General features: G+C 41.7%; 1 long non-coding RNA gene across 2 annotated transcripts; it reads right to left on the minus strand.

Moving 5' to 3' along the window:
- Window positions 1-73: 73 nt before the first annotated feature.
- On the minus strand, window positions 74-13713 carry LOC114909205 (uncharacterized). 2 transcript variants are annotated; one of them, XR_003797174.1, is made up of 3 exons: window positions 13370-13713; window positions 11957-12004; window positions 74-107 (listed from the first exon to the last, which is right to left on the minus strand). It is a non-coding gene; the product is annotated as an uncharacterized LOC114909205 (long non-coding RNA). The 2 variants fall into 2 exon arrangements; XR_003797175.1 differs by lacking the exon at window positions 74-107 and adding an exon at window positions 6581-6645.
- Window positions 13714-20255: the final 6542 nt, after the last annotated feature.

The following is a 20255-nucleotide window of genomic DNA, read 5'->3' on the forward strand; positions in this document are numbered from 1 at the left end:
GGCTTGGGCCCGCTTGGCATTGCTGATGGCGCTGGTCAGAGAGGTGGTGTCGCTTTCTGAGTTGGCAGGCTGGGGCTGGCTTAAACTGGACTTGGTGTGTTCTGGCACTGAGGTGAAAAAAAGGAATGGCATTCAGAACACAATGTACAAAACAAAAAAGCTATCATGCACCTTCAATCGAGGCTAAGAAATGGAAGCTAGTTTCAATGCTTGTCAATTTGATTGTTATAACTGTAGCCTACAACAGGCAAGAGAGGAAACACATCCAAGGAAAACAAAAATGCTTTCATTCTGACAAAACAAAGAACCAGACACATGCAAAGTAGCTTCATACCAAAGGAACAACCTGAGACCTGTATCAAGAGTCTGGTTTGCAATAGAAAACAGGCACAGAAGATCAGTATTGGTTTCAAGGACACTGAAAATGCGTGTGTATTTCAGGGTGGCGCAGCAGGCCCACCCTCATCCACAGTGCCCCTCCCCCTCCGCTGCTCAAACCCTCTCTGTCATAGCAGCGCCCTCATTCTGCTCAATTTCACAGATGACTAGATGCTGACAAGCGCCGGGTAACAGAGCGGCCCCGAATAATATCACCTCCCATGCACCGAGACAGAGGGGCCGGACGTTCTTAATTAGAAAAACCACAAGGAAATAAACAAGCAGTTCGGCTGGCACTGCTGCAGCAGCGGTCCCTGTAGCCTTCAGGCCAAAGTCCGCTATAAGGTGTCAGCCTAACCAGCAGAGAACAGAGCATACCATTCCTCGGGTAAAACGGGAATGCCTGGAACACAGAAGTCCCAGTGAGATGCTAACAATCATATTAATCTGAGTTAAGCATCCCATAACAACTACACAAAAACCAACTCTTCAAACATACTTAGAGCAAAAGCAGGTCTTTAAAAATAGACATCAACATGAGCCAACTCGAGTTACGCAGTTTCTTTCAGGACCCACAAAGATACTCTAGGTACTGTTCAAAGCAGTAGACCTCAGAGAAACAAAGCTGTTAAAAGGTTATGCATTCAGGCATGCATACTGACTGCCTGTGGGTTGTTCTGGAAATTCATATTAATTATGCTTAAAGGATAAGAAACAATACGTTTTATTACTGCCACGGCCAAGGAAAGCTGCAAAGAGTGAATGTCTAACATGAGAGATCTCTATGTGCTTTAACCTGAGATTTTATAAACAAAACGTAATAAAACAGATGGTACAAAACATTCCAAGAACATCAATCCACAGGACTTCTGGTGTTGTTTGATTCACATGTTAAAACAAAACAAAAAAAAAAAAAATCCTTTTCCATGAACCAGCATTGGAGGAGGGAAGGGTCTAAATAAACACACTTTTAAATCACCCCTAACAAGCCATAGCACTGCAACACAGCGAGGACTCAAGACCATAACAAGCCAGGACTGTGCACTGAATGTACTCTCTCCTGTCCCTTGTCTCTTTAATGATGATCTCACCCTCCAGCACTGCAGTCCAGTCACACTTTGAAATGAAGAAAGCCTCCCTTAACAGCGTTACTAAAACCTTGTGCACAAGAAATCCTATGTGGGACAGTCCCGACCTTCTGAAAACAGATCGCGGTTCTGACTCAAAAGCAGAGGACATCGTCATGTTTAAAACAAAACCCTAAAAGGCTTTAAGATCAATCAGATACAATCCAAAAAGACATCTATTCTTGCCCAAGAAAGATCTGAAAGCATTACATGAAAACGAGAGTCCCTGAAAAGTGCCCCTTTTCAGACAAGAGCTACAAGCTGTTCGATTCTGTGCCATTCACTACAAACCTGCGTAGTCAAAGGTAGCACAGCGAAAGAAAAACGCAGGTCGGCTAAAGAGATCCAAAATCTTATTTCTTCTTTCTTAACCTCCAGGCCACACTTTTTTGAAGAACATGAAAGACGGGCGCTCAGTCAAACTTCTGTTCCCTTTGCACTCGGGGTATTTCATTAGAAAATGGAGGAGAAGCACGGTGTCATTTTACTTCAAGAGTAAGCCTTGCTCTCTCAGCGAGAGGGAAGAAAGGGGAGAGAGAGAGAAAGAGAGAGAGAGAACGCAGGAGAGACATTACGTGCGCAAGGAATAGGAAAGGGACCCATTTGCCACTGCCAAACAACCAAAAAATGACTGGTACAGTGACTTAAATCACAGATTGAAAGCAGAAAGCTGGAGTGAACATACATAAATTGTTGCATATACTGGGTAAGTTATGTTTTAATTTGTATGGTAAACCACTTCCTGCTCAGGCAGTGCATAACTGTCAGTTGTGGAATGTCAACAGGCAGGCAGAGGAAGTCAGTCTTCATGCTGCTACATGAACGTTCAATGGTATGGGGGAGAAGGGGGGGTGGGACTTGTCCAGCAAGTACGACACAGACCCATGAGCACGTCAACGTCTCTTTGGAGTGTTAAGGGTTGCAAATCTACAATCCCACATGAGACCAAATGAACCACAGTGTTACAGAGTAATGATCACAGACTACAGCACAAAGATATCATTTTCATAATACAACATGCTTTTCTTGTTACACACTGCTGAAGACATTCCTCTGCAGTCTGGTGTTACAATAACAGAACAAACACTTCCTGTCAAGGAGCACTGGAGCAACTCTGCCAGTTAACCTATTCTAGTATTTTTTTTCCAATTTATTCATTTAGCTGTTGCTTCTGTCCAAAGCAAATTAGTACATTAAACTGCAATGACTTACCCATTTTATATAGCTGGGTACTTTTTACTGTGCACTATTTTCATTTAATGCATCGATTCATGGTAAGCATCTTGTAAATCCACAGCTTTATCCATTGTGCTGCCCTGCTGCCAAAGCTATGCTACCTGTACCACTATATATAGTTCTGCACAGGAGTGGTTTTGGAAATCAGTCGTTTTAACAACAAAGCTGATTGCGAAAACTTTGAGAGACAGCGCTCCCCAGTCAGATCCATTCCCAAAGTTACTCCAAATGTGACTCATATGGTGCCTCATACAACTTTGACACCACATAAAAATGCTATATATACATAATTACACAAGGCTTGTTAAACCCTGCACATTTCTAAACTTCTTTCTCTAACCCAACAAGTAAGGGAGATGTTTGAGAGTAGAACGTAGGACTCTTTATTCCTGCAATAGGACTGTCATTTCCCAGAGTGCATGGCTGATTCTGGGCAAAAAAAGACTGCCCCAGACATAATGTACCATTAGCAAAGCTTTATCAGCTTGCCCATTTATAATGGAGCCTTCCCCTCTCTCAAGAACCTTTTTCAATGCTGCTGGAATTCTTTTGCTTTCCTACTTTTAATTGCAATTAATGCACAGCCACATCAAGACAGCAAAACTACTATGAAAAGGCTTTGTGGCTGCTTCAAAGCATGTCCCACTACTTTCAAAACTCTCCCAACAATTAATCTTTTCAGTTTGTCACAGACAAGTTCTAAGGTGCTACATAAATGTCATCTTCAACCAAATTAATGCACAGCACAAAATTAATCTCCAAGTTTGATAAAGCACAACAATGAAAATTAAATAGAAAAGGCTATTTTCTGCAAGAGATGCATTCCCTTTTTTCTTAACCCTTGCCTAGATTGATTTTTACTTGCTGTGACAATACAACTGAAACCACCAGGGGGCATCATGTTTATTATAACCTTCTAAACTGTGCACATAAAGCCAAGAATGTACATTCACTTTGATAGAGCTCTGTGAAGTTGGAATTCACATTGTGAACGGTGTGGAATTCACAAAGTGAAGTTTCATCATCGTGTTCAACCACAACATGGACCGGAGAGTAAAGCGGGGCAGGTAAAAGGCAGTAGTATTATACGGACTGTAAGTCATAATGTACATGTTATGAATATCATCATAAATAACATGTCAATCATTAATACCTAAAATATCGCAGCGGTGTCGCGTGTAATATATCCCTTAATATTTAAAAAGTACAAGAGATGAAACCGCAGTTCGAACGGCACAAAGACACATGTAGCACTAACAAATGAGCCTGAATTCGAGTTTCTTCGGCATTCTAGGGAGTAGAGTGAGGTCACATGCCATGTAAACGACCCTTAACATCTCCAGAACCAAAGGAGATAGAACTGCAGTTTGAATGGCACAAATCAGCACAAATGTAGCACAAACGAATTAAGAGTTCCTGCGGCGTTGTAGGCGGGCTGGAGTGACGTCACTTCCAAAATAAATGTATGTTAATATCTCAAACTGCAACAGCACAAATTCTATTTTTTACGGCTCAAATGTAGCACTAATGAATCATAAGGTCTTAATTTGTGCTGTTTGTAGGGGACCAATTTCACGGAGCTCTTTGATAGTCATTCTGTAACTTCTACAAAATTGAACAGCTCTGAAATGGTTCACCAAGGAGGGAAAGTTGTAAGCAAGATATTCCAGCTAGAATAAGTGTTGTTATATGTTTAAGAAATAACCAATACCTTTACTTCACTGCACACATACACAGAAAGAATGTGAGATCTTAGTGATGTTCCGTGGACTAATGACACGGTTCTAGATGTAGAGCAACACTGAAATTTGATGAGATCTGCTCTGAGAGTTAACATTAATTTACATGAATTTCTTGGCTTTTCAAACTGAACAGCTCACACCAATAAGTTATTTTTTAGTTTTAACTGTGTAAACTGACAAAACGAAACCAAGAGCTACTAAACAGGGCAGAACTTTTATTCAAAAGCATAAATTTTGTGCAGCGCAAAACAGAATACAAAAACAAAAAAAGAAAGAAAATTAAGTAAATACAAAGCATAAATATTTACAGTTTTATCACTAAATGGAGTTCCTTTTCAAGGTGCACAGCACAAATTTTTTTTTTTTTTTTGGCCAGATTGCTTTTGGTTTTGTAATGCTTATGCTACATGTCTCCCTGCATTTTAACTATCTTCGCTATTCACAGGCAACCTGTTGCCAAATTCATTAAAAAAAATTTTTTTTTTTTAGATACCTCAAGAAAAGATGGTGCAAATGTCACATGAAACTGTGTCTGAAATTTACTGCATTTCAACACTGACCACCTTAACTGATCTTGCAGAACACAGACAAGAAGGATAGAAGCCATGTGTAACAAGAGATAAGTCGAACATCATATGAGCGCAAAGGGGAGGATGACTGGTGGGGGGCAAGAACGTTAAACATGTCTTTGGCATTCATCCACTTTCACACTTTACAAGGCAAGAAATGAAGACTGCAAAGTCGTGCAGTGTGTCTCTCTTGTCGAAGAGGTTCCTTTTTTACAACCATGCTTTTCAACTATTTGTTTGATGAACATTTGCTATGATGACATTTTAATTTACTCTGCAGTGAGATGAGTCAGCCACAAAAATTTTGGCCACTGTTTCAATCTGGAGATCTGCAGCCCTGTTTATTGTTAAACACAAACTTTGCTCACAACCAATTGCTGTAAATTGTAGTAATATAATAATAATCTTAATATTATTGGCCATTGATACCATATTTCATTTTAAGAATTCAAAAAGCAGACCCTTACAGGGCTGTTTATTTTGCTTACGCTGACTTGCTCTGCAAGAACACCTACACATACAATTTTAGAGAATGAAAACTCTTCTTATCCCTTCTCCTCTATCACTTAAAAGGTACAAACCATAAAGACCCAGTATACTGTACAGTATTTAAAGCAATGAGTTCATTATGGATTTCAGAATTCAAAAGCCAATGTTTATAGTAATACCGAACCCAGAAATATTGCATGCTTTTATGAACCTAAAAGGACCCCAAGTGCTATTGATTAGAGTTGGTATATGCAAAACTTGAAAATAATAAAGTATTTTTGTTTGCAACATCAAGGATAATGTAACAACAAAACTGAAGGAGCTTTAATCTGCATAATGTGCATTTGCAGACTGCTTCCTTTAATGTGATTTGGTTTTTAACAAGTGATTTTTAGTTACTAGCAAACAAGGAAAATTGCCCCGACTTATAGAAACTCATCTGCCTAGTTCTTCTTATGCCAGCCACAACTCCGGCTTCATTCCTAAGCCACTGACACACAGGGAGGACAAGGTCAAAGATAAAATCCTGAGCTATCTGGCTTTCCTTAATAGTCAGTGGAAAAATTCCAGAGACTGTCAAACATGTAAGCATCACAAATGTCAAATGCCAAACTGCCTACGTTTGTTTTTTGTTCAGTGGCCTGAAACGGAAGGAAAATGTTGATCGATAAATGGAGATGCAAATTAATATAGAGAGAACACATCGATCCGCATGTACTTTCCTTGGCAAGCCATGTATGCAAAGGTGAGATGACGAAATAAGTTTTTATACAAACCCTACCCTGTTGGGGCCAATAAGGACTGCATGTGCTGGGTATCACTATCAGAAAATTAAAATTTTAAAAGCCAAAAAGTCAATATGTCTAGTCCAGACCCTAAACGGGGGGGGGGAACCAACCTTACGCAGAAAGCCTATTTATAAATTAAGGTTAGAGTTTGACATGATTGAAAATATGAAATCCATAATAAACTTCATACAAATAAGTTTCAAAATGTACATCTGCTCTGCATACCTTCTTTGAACCAGCTTCTTTCTTTTTCTTCTCGTCCTCTCTCTTTTTCCTTTCTTCCATCAACTGTTCTTCCTTTCCTTGCACTATATCCCTGAGGGAAGGAATTATTTAACAAATGAATATTCTATAAACAAGCCTAATTTTGTACCCACCGGAGAAACTCCTCAGCCCCTTGCCTGCTGCACAAGTAAAAGCTCACTCCCCTATAAGTGTAACAAAGTAAATGATGCAAGAGCGCAATTAGAAAACAGGGGAAAGCTCTGCCTAATCTCCTTAAGGGATTACACTACTGTGAACTGCTGAATTACTCCTCTATAAACAGCCACTTCTGAAGGGTAGGTCTACATTTCAAAATGTCACAAAGCAAACGAGAAGCATACATTCAAAATGCTGCTTTCTCAAACATGTAACACGTACCAGAACCGAGAATTCTCTGGACGTGCCAATGTCCTATGCAGTTTCTCGAAGGTTTTGTCATATTTCCACATATGTATCAATTGTTTGATGACAAAAGGGCATCGTTACATTTCAAATAAGAGGGTCATTAAGTCTAATTTCAAAGAAACAACACTATAACCATGTGGTACAGGTTTAATAGCCATAAGTGACATACCATGGTCCATACTGTAGCACAAGTTTAGAGCATACATGCCTTTTCATTTTATTAAACAAAATATGAATGTAAGGAATGTCAGTTTGAGGACTACAAAGCACACGATGTCACAGTAAGCACACGTCAAAAGGTAGGGAAGATAGAACCATAGGTTACAAGACTAAACAGAGAAAGCAAACAAGTGCCTTCCACACCATGGTATCAAGTGTGGGTTTGAATTCAGCCCAGTCTTTGCAGACTTTGCATGCTGTCCCTGTGTTCACATGTACTGCCTCTATTTATGGGATATCCGATATTAAAACTACACAACTGAGAATCAAGTGTCTGTGCATATATCTCTCCATCTGTTGATGAAATGCACTTTTGTTTTACGTCGCTTTGGAAAAAGGTACCTGTTAAATGAACAAAGATGTCTGGCACTGCTCAGCTGTTGGGAGCTTGGCAGTAATTGTAAGGAGCTTAGCACCGCACATCTAGCATTGTAAGATGTCTTGGACAAAGGTGTCAGCTAATCGCAAGTTCATGTTAGCTTTGGTAGAGAGTAACCGTTCAAGAGACAGATGTGACATCTCAAGGAAAACATCTGGCTTATAAAACTTCAGTCATTCCTAAAGGGAAAGATAAAGTTTAAACAGACTTAGGTAATACTAATGTTTGCAGGCAGAAAAGTTTTCCTTTTTTTTATTAAAATACTGCTGACATCCAAAAACAAGGTCAGTGCAAACTCTGACAGTGACGCCTCTTTCAGGTAACATCCACTGGTTCTTTCCCACAAACCACTACTTTATGTGACTCTCAAGACGACCGAGTACAAGCCTTCATTTAATATCCTCTTCCATACTTAGACTGACAAGGTAGGGAGATAATCAGAAGTGAAGTGCATTTAAAGGTAAAATTAGCACTATTTACTGTTCTTTTGATGACTGTAAATAGTTTGTAAATCAGAATAGTTATTGAAAACTTCATATTCAGCTTGCCTTGAACTTTATAGCAGCACACATACAGTCAACATTTATTTCTTTTGATGACAAAATTAAAGTCCAAAATATCAAGAGGTGCAATGCCTAAGAGGTGGTTGGGGGGGTTGGGCTGGTGTTAGTGAGACAGCTGGTAGCATAGTGGTTAGAGTTACATTGGATCCAAAGGTCACAGGTTCGATCCCTACCTCCAACTGTAGTACCATGAGCAAGCTACTTACCCTAAACTGCTCTAGTAAGAATTACCAAGCTGTAAAAATAGGTAAATAATTGTAAACTTCTATTATTTAGAACCCTAACAATGTAAGTCACTTTGTAGAGAAGCATCAACTAAATGAATAAATGTAAATGTTATCTGATGTCCTTTTGATATATTCACAAAAAAACTATTTCCAAAACAAACCTTTTTGGTTTACAATTCATAAGCCATGTATTGTGTTTCTACATACTATTTTAACAAGTATTTTTTAGAAGAGTCCATGGGAATTGTAAATTATTCTCAATTAACAAACCTGCAAGTTTTGTACTTTGACAAATTTTGAGGGAACTACAAACTTACAGCAGTGTTATCAAAAAAGATGCAACGCAAATTAACTATTCATACTGAATATCTAGATGAATAGGATCTGACAAAATTAAATTGTTGTCCGTAAACCGAACACAGGGAGTCTTTCAAATACATCAGATACGTTTTAGAAAAATGCAACTTATAGCAAAATGACAAAGGGGAAGTTAACTCCCATAACAATTAATTACCCGTGAAAGATTCCCAAACACATTTAATAGCACTTAACATGTACAAAATTAAAAAAATAATGAATCAATGTATAATTTTCTCTGCACATGGTACAGAGCACAATGAGGCTGCCAACATGGGCCTGGATGCTACCAAATGAGAAGTGTCACTCAGTGCCTAACATGGTGGATGATCCCGGTGACTGTAAGCACTACCATCCCGGCTTTTTTTTTTTTTTTTTTTTTTACACATTACCGTAAAGGGTTAGCTTCTGTTTATTCTGAATGCATCTGTGCTGTTTAACTGGTAGAAGGTGCCAAGCTGCACCTTAGTACAAAGGTGGTTGAATAAGTGCAGTGTATACACAGGCCAAGTTACCATTGTAATCAGGATTGGAAGTTATCAAAAATCCAAAACTTGCTGATAAATTCTGAAATACATTTGACATTTTCTTTTACGATGTGTAATTTTCCATCGTTGTCTTTTTTTTTTTTTTTTTTAAACTTTGTTTCATCCCAACTACACTAACCACCCCCCCAAGCATGCAGCTCCAAGAAATTATTTTTAATATAGCATTCCAGTTTTACTTCCTGGGCTTTATATATTTGATTGAAAACTGATGAACAGAAGCAGCTCTCCAATGATGATAAATTCTTGATACAAATGTTTTAAGAAAAAGCAAGCCTAAAACAAAATACACTCCTGCATGTTGCACTGAGTTATTGTCTTAACCTGTGCGTTTCCATCTTTAACTGAAATATCCAGTTTCACAGTTTATCCTGCAAATAAAAGTTTAAATGACAGTTAAACATATCAGGGTGATTCTACTCTTGCCAATAAATCTTGGATTAAACAGATGGTCTGGATACATACTATACCACCATGGAAGTACCAGTGTACAAACTTGGGTGCTGGACCGCACTGTTCACATGCTACTGTTTGGACAGTTATGAACGTGAGCAATTTTCCCACACCCCGAGTCTAAATGCACAGAGCAAAGACGCCCGGGGTCCAACAACCACCCCCTTCCCCCACCAGACACTTGCAGTTAAGCATTTAACCAGATGGCCACCAACACCATAGCACTTTCATGGACAGACAGAAGCATCTGTTTGAGTCAAGGACGAGGAGCACAGATGACACCGCTAGTCAACATTACAAACAGTACAGATGTAACAGCTTTCAAAGGGGCCACAAAACAAACACCATGAAAAAGTCTAAATCCCTTAAGAATTTACACATTAAAAATATTTAACCTATTCCAGTGCATGGAGGAAAATGACAATTTACGTTAAACTATAGCTGAATAACTTTACAGACTTTCAGTTTGTAGAAAAACAGACATCGCCAAATGACTAACTAGAAAAACTGAAAACCTGCCAAGCAAATCTACAAGTACCATTATTATTAGTCTCCTACAAACCCTTTCTGTATGGGTTCTCTTTTGCAGTGATTTCGCAGTGATTTCTCAGTGCCAACAGCACAGAATCCAGCAGTTTTACTTAGAGCAAGACCACGGCTGCATGTGGACAGAACTACAGGAAAAGGCCTGAGACTTTAAAGATATGTGTAACTTGTGAATGATTCAACTGAAAGCCAAAAAATTACGCAGCAGCAAATGTATGAGTAAAATGAAAGGTCCATCTCTTGGAAGAAGAAAACAGGCCTTTTCTAAATGGTCAACACAATGTGCTGGACACAGGCCAAGCAGACCATTCTGACATGCACCAATCACATGCATACAGTTCTGAAAAAGCATGGAGCAAATGTCATGCTGCAATGCCTGGATCTGAAAGATCACACGTACATTCTTATTACATTTACATTGATTCATTTAGCAGACGCTTTTCTCCAAAGCGACATTATAAAACACTGAAATGTACTTTTAGGTTATTGAAAGAATACTTTCTTTCCCAGCAGAATACTGAACACCATTATTGTGCCTTGATGCTCACCATTCTACAATAAACTGTATACGGCATAACTGGACAAGACCCAAGAACCTTCAGCTAATAATCTGTAAGGCTGGCGTGTATAAATCTGAGACACTGACAGTGCTGCTCATATAGCAATTTGACCAAAATAAGTTGAAGACCTAGATATGCTATTTCAAGAGACTCATTTTTTTCATGGGAGTTGTGCCTTTTTATATCATTGAGCTCTCACTGTTGCTTTAATTAAAAAAAAGCTCTATTTTACAGAGCTCTTTCAATGACAGCAGACAATGTGAAGAAAAAAACTAGTTATAGGGTAAACAAATATTCAAAGACCCGTTTCTGAAGTAATGACAATGCCCGATTATCTTCTGATGAAGAAACTCGAATCTATAACAGTGAAATAGTGCAATCAGTTGCTATAGTGGCCCATAATCCCATGGCAGCAGTTAGTGCCGTCACTTGAATGTTCCTGGTTTAAAGCCCACTCATGCTGCATGATGTCTGACCAAGGGACTTACCCTGAAGTGAGACAATATTTCCATGACATCAAAAATGTGCAGCAGTTTAATAGTTTAGCCGCACTGCTTTGCCTGCACAGTCACAAGGATTAACAAATGCCTTGGAAAGACCACTGCTATTTTCCCTTTTACATACACTTTGAATGTTTTTTTTTTTTTTTTTTCCCCCCCTACCCCAGGGTAATGTTAATAGTTTGGAAGCCATGCTTTCTGAAAGACCTGTTCAAAAGTACAGCGACTGCCGGAGCCACAGAAGGGCATACCGCAGGCCGGTCCGTGTCACGCTGTCACAGGAAAGGCCCCGCCGGGCAGGTCAGCTGGCCATTGTTCGCTGCCCATTCAGAGATGCACACTGTATCACAATAAAGAGCTACACAACACCATGGAGAAAGGCACGCTGCAGCTTTCGCTAAACTTCATAAAACACAGTGAGTGACTCAGCAGTTTGTCGCACTTTCATTCAAATATAACTGCAAAGGCTTTGCAACAGCAGCCACGAGGAGGCTCGGCTGGTGACACCCAGAACATATAAAACATACAAGGGACCAATGACATAAATACGATTTTATCATTAAGGCCAAACACTGACATTACGGAGGGCGTGCGTACAGTGACGCTGACCTGTTTTGCGTCTTCTCAGCTTCTTTGGTGGCTGTAGCTTCCAATTCCCTGCGAAAGAAAAACAACATTTTAAAAAAAAAAAAAAAAAAAAATGCAACCATTATCCCCCCATCCTTCACTGATGGACTCGAAACATACGAATCTCATTTACTTTAAGCTTGTCAATCGGAAATGCTCTCAGCTAGCGGAGAAACCTAAACAGGACACATGAAATTGAAGCTATTAGTGCAGAGCATTACAGGTAGTGAGAGACACTTCAGTAAGAAACTCTGTCTGCAGCTGGTGGTTCTCTCTCTCTCTCTCACTCACTCACTCACTCACAGTATCTGTGTGGCCACAGCTCCCAGTCAAGGTCACTCCAGCAATTGATTGTTTATCAGGAGCATTCAGGCAGCAACCTATTAATAGCAAAACGTGCATTTCTCTACTTTCTCTACTTTTTGGGTGTATAGCCAGTTCGAGTCGGTTTATTATTGTATACGTGTTGCAAGCAACGACCTCAGCTCAGTATCATTACTAAACTGACGTGCAGATATATTTTTTTTAACCCCTAAAATTTAAAATTACAGCTATTATTAGGACCTAAAAATAATAATAACCAAAAGTCTTAGGGTGCCGGCGCGTCACAGACAGAGGTGTCTGGAGGAGAAAGAAAAGGCACCCGGAGGAAGCTGAAGTTCATCGGAGCCCGGCCCCGGGTCCGACCGGTGTGTGCGGGGCTGGAGGCCCGTCATCTGCACCGGGCCGGGGTGTCCGGTCCTTTCTGGCGGAGCTGAACTCCTCAGAACAGTCCGGTGAAGAAGCGCCTGAAAGATGCCGACACAGTCGGATCCGTGCGGGTTGGTTCCACCCGCAATGCGGACCGAGCGACCGACCGCGTCCCTCCGGCCGAGCCCCTGCACTGACTTCCCCGTCGTCGCCGCGCCGAACACCTGGCTAGCGAGCAACGCAGCCCGCAGGTTGTGGTGGGACTCCCTCACCGGACCGCGGCCGCAGCTCCGGACCGAGCAGCCCACTGCCTGAAGCACCAGAAACGCGGCCACACACACTCGTTTCGATTATACAACTCGCACCGCGGGCGACGTTTCTCTTCCGCTGCAGCGGCGGCTCGACTACACTCACTGCCGAGCTTTCACATCTTTTAGGATCGCCTCACACGTTTCGACCGCTATTTATTTACTTATTTCTGCCGGTTTCGACTTTAGGAGGAGAGGGCATCGCCGCGAGCGCGCACACACCGGGACGCGAGAGCCACGCGAGCAGACATTGGCTGGCGCGAGAAGCAACCGCGGCGAGCTGTCGGGTGCTCGTCTGGCGCGCGTAGCCGCCGCGTACTACTGAGCAGCCCGACCACCGAGAAGAACCGTGCAAAACATAAACGCCGGCGGGAAACAAGCAGGGAGATGCACTCACCTCATGAATTTAAAGTGCAAACGGAGCGAATGTGAAGGCGGAGTAGTAAGGCTAGTGGAGAGCACTGTGCTTGCAGCGTCTGGAAGAGATACGGTGAAACCGCGCGGCCGCCATTTCGTTCGCACGCTGAGCTCCCCACCTCCTTCCCCACGCACGGCCTCTCCGGTCCCGCAGGAAGAAACGCGAGGACAGAGCGCCTCGCGCGGCCAAACACTTCCTGCCCGCCCTCGTTCCCCCAGACTACATTCAAAATGGTCGTCGCACGCAAGCGTGTACAAGCACATACACATTGACAGTAATCCTTAAATCCGGGCCAACGTGTTTTGCCCGTCTTTTCTCCGACAATAAGAGTCCATGAATGCAGTTAAATTACAAAAAAATTCAGCAAAAAAAAAAAAAAAAAAAGTCATCATTTGTAAGGGCAAGGTCATCACTAGGACAAGTGATTAAGATGACGCTTTCTCGACCTGCAGGCTGCAACGTTTATCTCCTTACCACATTTTACAGCAGAGTAATTTTACTGTTGTATTTTAGAAGGAGCACCAGAGCTGGATGTGGAATTTGAACCTGTGACCCAGGTGTCCAAGGCAGTAGCATGTACCACTACTGTATGCTAGTAATTAACTGGTTACTCCTTCAATGAATAAAATCAGCGGTGCAGCACTTGTTTGTATTGCAGGGTGTTTCAATGATAATATTGTATATATCCTTTTAACACAGATGTGTCTGTTTTAATAACATTGTATTTATTTTTTATTTTTTTAATACACACAGGGCCAAAACTTTACTCATCTTTTAATACTGTATATACATCACCTGTCAAGAATGACACTCCCCCAAAAGTATATGCTATAACACAGTTGTTTAATAGTTGTGATCTGAAAACTGAAATTTATAAGTCTTTGGTAAATTGGAAAATAACATCTCCTAAGTAACTCTGTATAACAGTTTTTTTTTTTCCTTCCAGTTTTATTATCTATCTACATGATATTGAAGCTATTCCAGTCTTCAGGTTTGCCGAAGAGACCCAAAAGTTTTAGGCACGCTTTTTGATTAAATAGCTTGATATGTCGAGCCCTGCATAACTCCAGCAAACAAACCCCCAAAGCATAATGTGTTAAAGATTTGTTCTCCTTAAAACTTTGTACTCTTGGCGCTGAATGTAGAGCTTCCTAACGTGAGCTGTGTGTAGAAATAAAGTGGCTTGTTTTAAAAAGGGCCTGGACATTACCTTCAGATCTTCCTTCTTCCCTAGCAAGCAACACGAGCGTGTTATCCTTGTGCGAGGAAAAAGACAAACTCGAAAAAGTAAACACAGAACTTGTCTCCTGGGTGATACAGTTAGGTAGTGGAAGGCAGCCAATGTAGACAGGCCAGTCTGGACAAGGTCAAAAGCAGAGGCCTGCGTTTCTTGATTAACCTTCTCAACACATACGAAACTCGCATAGATGTTTCTTTTTAATAGTTCTTTTCTACTGTATGTTGTTTTTTTTTTTTTTCCCCTTTAAGATACAAGAACAAATACTGGAACGGAACCAGCTGAAGGAAACATAGCCGCAGGACTACACAAGCAAGGACAGAGTAGATGAGTGTTTTTCACACCCACGGTGTTCTAAGGAGTGAGGAAGAAAGCATCCTTTATTCTAAGAGAAAAGTAGAACAATTTTGTCAACACAAACTCATATCTGAAGTTATTTTTACCGCAGTAGGGAACAAGTTGGAAAAAAAATCACGTTTAGGTATCATATGTTGCACTCTGAAACAACATAGCGTTATTCATTTGCACTTTGGTGTTTCATTGTTTCAGTATTGTACAGGAACCTCTGCTATTTCAGTACAAAAACGCAAACCACCGCTTGGTACCAACAACCTGGTGGAGAAGCTAAGCAACCTGTATTAATCTACAGCTCCGGTTTCTGGCCTGGAATTTACCGATGTTTAAAAGTGGAAACAAATCAGTGACTAGGAAATGGAAATGGTCTGGCGCTCTTAACTGTTTTAACCTTTTAGAAAAAGCATTTCTTCCTCAGCGGGCGAACACTTTGGTCACCAACCACTGCGCTCGTCACCATAACAGGAGCTTCCCACTTCCAGTCAATTTCTAAAGCTGCTTTCATCACTTATAACTAATGGCCTCGGTCTGAAAGCAAAGAGCCAAAAACAACACTGGTAGCAAGTACATTAAAAATACGGTAAAATAACTTACTTCAGCTCAGCTTTCACCTGACTGCATACCGCCACATCCACATACTTCACTGTGAGAAAAGGAACGCCCTTGTATATTGCCGGGATCCGTGTAAGACCTATTGAATTTTCCGCTCGCTCCAAGGTATTCAGATTCTCCGCGCAAGATTGATGCTTTGAGAGGAAGATCAGAGAGTCCTCTCTATTAATAGTTACAGAGCATGCCAGGTGAAAATGCCCTGGAACACTGAGCAGCTACTGTAATTGCACAACAGTTATTCCCTATCAGGGAGTCTGTTTTTCTGAGGAATCGGCCATTGCATGCCCAAACTCTTCTCAGAAGCACTGTTCCTTTTTTTTTTTGACTTGTGGTGTTTCCGTCGGCACCTAAACCTACAAATTACATTTATTTATTTAGCATACGCTTTTCTCTAAAGCATCTTCCAATGAAGTCTATGTAGTATTATCAGGCCACACACCTTATTCACCGTGGTGATTTACACTGCTAGATACACTACTTACACTGGGTCACTCATCCATACATCAGCAGAACACACTCTCACTCTCACACACTATGGGTGAACCTGAACAGCATGTCTTTGAAGCATGGTAGGAAACCCACACAGACACGGAGAGAACATGAAAACTCCGCACAGACTGAGCGGGGATCGAACCCACATCCTCTTGCACCGACAGCAGGGCTACTCGCTGTACCACCATACCACCTGTACTGCATAACTCACATCAGCACAAAGAAGCGATACGCACGTGTACAACATCATCTTTATTCAACTGAATATCCAAACAGCAGGCTCTGACCCAAAACCTGCAGAAATGAGGGACCTACACGTTCTCTTTGCATGACACCGCTTGTCTGCTTTCTTGCCTGTTGTACTTTTGAATCCAGGTGACACCATCGCATATTTTTCAGCAGCAGGTCATGTAACAGTTTTAAACGGTTGGTAACAGGGTTCGGCTTGCCTGTGCGCCACTCTGGGCTTGGGCACGTTCCACCGCTATGTACTTTAACTGCAGATCATAGCCCGAGGCTCTAGTTCTGGGCTTTTAATCTCACTTATAATTCAGAATGCAACGCACACACATACACACACACACACACAGGGCTAAAGTATTATTATTTATTTATTAGCCTGGCGCTCTTATGCAGGATTGCTTTAAAAGTTTTAGGAAACACTAATGGACAATACAGGAGTAACACAAATTGTAGCTCAAGAAGGGAAGGGGAAAAAAAGAAATGAACATCATGAATCAGACACTAGCTGCAATAAACTGTATGTTCAAATAGATACCTGCCAAAGTACTCTAAAGAAACACACACAACATACCCACCATGTTCTCTTTTTGCTATTTTTGAGCCTGCAACATAAACTAATAATACAAGTATGACACTAAACAAGTGAGAAGATGTAAGCTTTAATGACTGCATAAATATATGACTGTTTCAATGTACTCTTCAGTTGCATAGGCACAACAGTGCCTGAATTAGGACAATCTGAATCGATTAAAAACAAGATAAACCGTAGCATAACTCCATGTTAATGTTAATGTAAATGTTAATCTAAGCAGTGATGTACAATCCTAAAGAAGCTGAGGGAACATGCTGGCTAAAAGCACCTTGTGGCAGTTTTTACTGGGCCATCAGAAAGGAGGTTTTATAGAGGGGAAGCACTGCTGGGTTCGGAGAGCCCTAGGTTGCTGATGAGAGGATTTCCCCACAGTGCAGAAGGACAGAGGTCATGGCGCGTCAATCCAGCTGGGCCAGCACCAGCATGGCGAGTGGAGCGCCTGGGAAAACATGGTAGCCCATTGTGAGCCAGCAGACGACGCAGGAGGTGGGGAGCAGCTTTGCATCGCAAGTACTACCGACCGCACTTGTGGGGTCAAGCGCAGAGGTCCTCGCAGCGGCCAGTCCGTAAGCGCTCCTCCAAAAATATTCCCACGCATCGTCCTTTTCTCAGCTCCGTCCCTACAATGATGTCTTTTTCCCTTCCCAATAACATACCGCACCATATCCCCTCTGCTTCTTCCAAGAACTGCTGCTTGATTTTTTAACCTGTTTATAAAATACTGAGTTTAACACTCACACTCACTCACTCAATAACCATTCGTCCTAACACAGTTGATTCTAAGAATTAATTAAATTAATATATTTAACAATGCTTAACCTTATGGAAGCAAGACTCATACTACCTTTACTTATACTTCTTAACCGGTGCAGCAGACCATCAAAAAAAAATCTGTACTGAAGATAAATTCTCAAAGCCATAAGCTTGTCTACTTCTCCATTCATATAATATTTGCCGTCCCTCTTCATCTTTAATGTACATTTTGCTCTGTATCTGATCTAAATGTAATTTTCCTTTAATTTACTAGTTTCCCACAGAATACGATACCGGACAAGAATCGGTAATCCTCCTTTGGCTTTTCAGTTACAGTTGTTTTTCCCAACCATCCATATTGCAATCCGATTGAGTTTTACAGTCCCGTTGTTTCCTGCTTTAAAAATAATTTGAAGAACAAAGCTACTTTAGCACAGGAATTTATGGATTTCCCTAGGCAAATTGCATACCAGATCCCATTTCTCTGACTTTGCGTCTCTACTGACAGCTTACCTGTCGATTAATGCCTTCTGTCCAAAGCATGCATAATTCATCCACCCCCAAATCCATGCATTAAGTACAGCATAGCAGGGGTCTGTCTGGTTTCCACTGATGAGCATATAAAATATATCACCTGCTAATCCCACCCCCAGTAGATGCTGCTAAAGTACAACTAGAACCTTGTTTTGCAGAAAATGTATGGAAAAAATACCCCCTCCCCCCTTATGTTCCTGACATTCCCATACACTCCCTAAGACATCCATGTCGAAAGGGATATTTATTGAGTTGACATTTAAAAAAAAAAATTGGATGAAGGTCCCTATGCTGCTAGCATAAAAGGGTAGGCTTGGCAGGTAATGGCGATGGCCAGATTCTCTTTATCAATGTCTTTATAAGAAAAGGGAAATAATAAGGATAGTTATGCCATGCTATCAAAACAAATTCAGAAAACTTATACTGTTGTTGGTCTTTGTTGTATTAATGCTTCCTTAAATGGGAAAGCTGGGAGTTATGTGACCTACTGGGTAACACAGACAGCCGCAGCAGTGACCAGCCCTTAATTCTGTCCCGATACCCAGCGTCCTATAATGTCGGTAAGCGCTGTCTCCTTCGGTCTCGTCTTTTTTGTATTTGCCATCACTTCTTTTCTTCTACCCTCTATTTCACTGCCAAATGTTTAGCTTACAGGTACACCTGTCACGGGAATGTGTGAAGGTCTTTCCTTATCCCTCAGCTAGCCCCCCTTTCCTTATCTATATACGCTTTTCTACTCTTATTTCCCTCTACTTTCTCACTTGTCACCCACCACCATCCAGCCACACATTCAAGCCCAATCTGTCACCCCCACACCCTTCCCCGATCTTTGCTCCCCATCATCACTCCACGCACTCTCTTGCCAGGCTAGGAGGAGTGGGGGGGAACCTGCCAGCTGTGAAATGGATTTGTTGAGGCTGAATTACACTCGGCATCCAGCCAATTACCTGCGCGCCTGTCTCCCAGGCCGTCTCCACGGGCCCGCATGCCCTGCTGCTCCGCAAGCACGCTGCCCAGCTCCATTTATTTATCAAGGTACCATTTTGCAGGGGATTTATCATTTTCACACAGACCTGATTTCTGTCATTTACAGACTTTAATACCTTTTTCTCGGCAGCAAGAAAGTCTCCCACCCAGCCAACCCTCAACACTAACCATTAAACCCTCTGGGGATTACAGACTATTTTGATTTCCACCTCATGTATAAAAGCAGCGCATACTCCCAGTAACTTACACAAGCTCGTGAGCATAAAGCCTCTGACATGAAAGTGGCAGGTCTAATATGAATAACCATGACACACATTAATCTTAAGCAATCATAATGAATTAAAATGACAGCAATATACAGGAGCTTGCGCGCTGGAGGTTTTAGGCGGAGTGCAGTGTGTGCAGTACTGGCCCCACCCTTTATACCTGGGGTTCATCTGCCATGGCCTAGCAAGCTGGGATGGTGAAAGCAAGGTCCCCGGGTCGTAGGTGTTATGTCGGAGTGTCCTTCTCCTAGATGGATGGCCTGACGGCTAGCGAGCTTCATCTGCCCGGGTTTCGAGTCATAGTTGTCCTTCTCTTAAGCTGGCTGCCAACCAAGGCTAATGAGTCCGGCCTACCTATCCAGTTATACCGCGGGACACTCGGTCGCGCTATGATATAGCAAGTTCCGTGGAAACTAGGGGGACTGACGAGAAGGTGTTGCTACGGACGCAGTACTGTAGGAGAGGAGCCAGACAGTGGCCACGCGGCGATCACTACACCGGGAAGCAGAAGTGATGTATTGCGTGTGCACTTTCTCCAGGTGAGCGGGACGTTTGGCCCAAATCTCACAAACATCTGATCACCAGAAGTACATGTAGCCCACCGATCGCTGGTAGAGTAAATGGCGAGTTGTACGATAGTACGGCATGATCTCCGCACACATTGGAGCGTGGATATGGTGCGTGGGGATGTAATACGTTGGAATGGCGCGCTAACCTGGATTTAAGTAGGTATTGCACACCGAAGCCTATTATAAATGTCAAGTCTTATGCTCCGTGCTCCATCACGTCACTGAA

This window comes from Scleropages formosus, chromosome 20 (genome assembly GCF_900964775.1).
Source record: "Scleropages formosus chromosome 20, fSclFor1.1, whole genome shotgun sequence".
Classification (NCBI taxonomy): Eukaryota; Metazoa; Chordata; class Actinopteri; order Osteoglossiformes; family Osteoglossidae; genus Scleropages; species Scleropages formosus.